The sequence below is a fragment of the Stomoxys calcitrans genome, chromosome 4 (genome assembly GCF_963082655.1).
Source record: "Stomoxys calcitrans chromosome 4, idStoCalc2.1, whole genome shotgun sequence".
Lineage (NCBI taxonomy): Eukaryota > Metazoa > Arthropoda > Insecta > Diptera > Muscidae > Stomoxys > Stomoxys calcitrans.
Genome location: NC_081555.1, coordinates 53,005,363 through 53,008,852, shown reverse-complemented (window position 1 = coordinate 53,008,852; position 3,490 = coordinate 53,005,363).

The window sequence follows — 3,490 nt, the reverse complement described above, 5'->3', positions numbered from 1 at the left end:
AATCCAACATTTTCGAAAGGGAAGAAAGTCAACTCTTGCCTTATACACCTGCAAGAGAGCCATTGGCAAATGTTGGGAATTTAGACCGCGTGTCATGCATAGGGTATATACTGCAGTTGTCAGACCTATAATGCTATATGATGTTGTGGTCTGGTGGACGTCGCTTCAAAAATCCACCTACTGCTCAATACTTAACCGAATCCAAAGAATGGCTTGTTTGTCAGCACAACCGCACTGAGGACGACAACATCTGATGCACTGAATTTAATGCTACATATTATGCCTCTGGGAATTGTGGCTACTCAAATTGCAGTGACCAATACCGTGAGGTTAAGAGATTGGTCATTGGTCATGTGGTGGGTTCGGACACTGTGTTATCCTTGTTACAATATCCGATGTTCCAGGTTTGTTTATGATAAAAAGTACTGTACCACTATTCCTGACAGATCCGATTGGAACTACGAAATCCCTAATAACAGAAGTTACATAGGCTTCTATACGGATGGTTCCAAACTAAACGACCAGGTGGGCTTTAGGGTGTACTCTAAAGATCTAGAACTGGTCATATCGAAGAGGTTACCCGACCACTGCAGTGTGTATCAAGCAGAGATACTCGCAAATAAGGAAGTGGTGGAATGGCTTAGATATAATGTCATTACGACGATTGGCATAAATATCTTCTCAGACAGCCAGGCAGACATTAAATCCCTGGAGAACGTATTTCTGAATGCAAACCCCCGATATAGTCACTCGACTGTCGCAGATCTCTCAACAAGATAGCTGAACAGTTCAAAATTCACCTGTTCTGGGTGCCGGGCCACAGAGATATCCCAGGGAATTGTAAAGAGGATGAGCTTGCGACACTAGGAGCTACCCAACGCACTCCAGGGACACTGGGATCTGTGGGTATGCCTCTAACGACATATAAGCTCAGTTTTCAGGACCAGGCCCGAAGCCCAACTACTGATAGATGGTCACAAAGAGGGGGCTGTGAGCATTCCAAAACTATGTGGCTTCATCTAGACCTGAAGAGGTCTACTGCTTTGCTGTCATTGGCTAGAACAGACGTCTCAGTCATTGTGTTCGTCATGACAGGTCACTGTCTAATCGGAAAACATGCTGACCGACTGAAGGTTGCCAGCAACTACTTTTGCAGAAGCTGTAGGAACATCAAGGAAGATGAGACTATAGAACACCTTCTGTGTGTGTGTGTCCCGCACAAGTAGTTAGAAGGAGTTCCACTTTATTTTCTCATTTCTTGGAGAACCTGTCTGATTTAGCGAATGCGAACATTCGCAAGTTACTTGGCTTTTTAAAGCGATCTGGATGGTTCAAAGGTAAGAACTAGAAGGCATCTTCCTGCTTCTGTTCCTGTGGTATTATAATGGACGAAAACGTCTGAGTGAGTCTGACGGCAGACTGCCACTTAAATTTAACCTAACCTGCATATGGTATGACGAAATTAGTATACCCCATCCTATGATGGAGTATATGAAATAAATCTCGATCTAGGCCAAAACGAAGAAGAATGTTGAGTGGCCTAACGCAACTCACTGTCCCAAATTTCAGCAAAATCGGATAATAAATTTGGCTTTTATGGGTCTAAGACCCTAAGTCGGTCTATATGGAGGCTATATCAAGATATAGTCCGACATAGCCCATCTTCGCACTTAACCTGCTTATGGACAAAAAAAAGAATCTGTGCAAAATTTTCGCTCAATATCTCTTTTTTTAAAGACTAGCGAAATGTACATTTCGATCTGTTGCAAACGGAATGATAAAATGAATATACCACCATCCTTTGGTGGTGGATATAAAAATGTACACTTTTTTTTGTTCATTAATCCCAGTTCAATGAAGCAAAGACGTCGAGGTTATGTTAAATGTGCCTTTTTTGAATTACCCAATCCTAAACCCAAAAGATACAAAATCAATATCTCAATTCTTGTGGGAATACACCCTCGTAAAAAGAAAGATTTTCCATTTGCCTTCTTTCATGCAGATACTGAAAAAAAACTAACATTCGAACAAATCGTTAGCAGCTAGAATGTTATATGTGACATGTTGCCATGATGATAATGTTTGTGGTAATTTGAAAACACGTTTTTGGCTGTAAAAGGTTTTTGTGTTTCTATTTGTCAGCTGAACATCATGTTTTGTGTGGCCAAGTGGCTAAATAACCTGCTTTGAATATTGCTAAACCGCACAAATAAATGAGCATCCTCGTTTTCCCACTCTCGGTGTGCATGGCTGAATGTTGTTGCCTTGGTAATTGATCGACGGCAGTGGCTTTGGCATAGCACAAAACTTCCATGGGAACCCAGACGAGGGAAAAAAACATAATCAAAGGCAGTGATGATGTCCCCACTCAATCTATCAGCTCTCGCCCCTCCGCCAACCACAATTGTGCTGCGGGCCGTAAATGAAAAATGTTGGAAAAGTTGTTCAAATAATGTTATTTCTGTTTTCCGCTACATTTTGAGCCAATCCAACAATGCTTTCGCTAAGAAAATGCTAGGTGACGGAGCCTGGGCAGCTTTAATGTCCTTGCATAGGTTTGTATATTTAAATAACGCACTCTCACACCGACGGTCCTCTGTTGTGCTCTGGGACTCTGGAATGTGTTTCTCATTTCGCTATGACAAACAAGGAAGAAGAAATCCAAACCAAAAAAAAAGAAAGACATGAACAGTGGCCGTAAAAAAGGCAGTAAGAAAATGAAAAATTTTCCAGGGGGAGAGAGACTAAGCGAAAAAACATCTACAGTACTTTCTTAAGTAGCGTCCATGGTCTACACTTCGGCAACTGCACAATGACCAAACTCTAGTACGTGCCCCGCCTTCGGATGAAGTCTCATGCCCACCCATTATAAAGTAATTATTTCGTAAACATTTATTAAGGCAGCATTTTCAACGTTCGGTCGCTTGGTAGCTGTGACGAGAGTAATGTCGTTGAGGTCTACGGAGCGTATGATTTATTATTCATCCCCCCAGCTGATGTTATTGATGGTCATACGCCACCGTGGCTGCAGTGCTGGTATTGAATGTCAAACCAGATTCATTCATATCAGCCCATTACAGCTACGCAGACTGGCCGGCTTGTTGTCTGGCAGGAAGGCAACTTGTCAACTACCGGACAACAGCCACGTACATAAATCTGAAAGGGAAAAGCCAAGAATTTAATCAACCCATAACAAATGAACAATAAAATAAATTAAAAGACCACATAGAAATGTCATCATCATAGAGCCATAATACGAAAACCAAGTAACTTGCGACAAACATTAACTACGTGGGTAACCTGACAACATGCGAATCCCATTTGTGGATTGACATTGCAGCAAAACAACCCATACTCTAAAAGGCATTGTAAAAGGATATTCATGGCATTTACATTGCAAAACGTTTTTCCACCATTGTGGTTCGCTTTCAGGGGCAACATTACAACAACCATAATTGAAGGAGATGGATTGCGAGGGACATCAAACTCA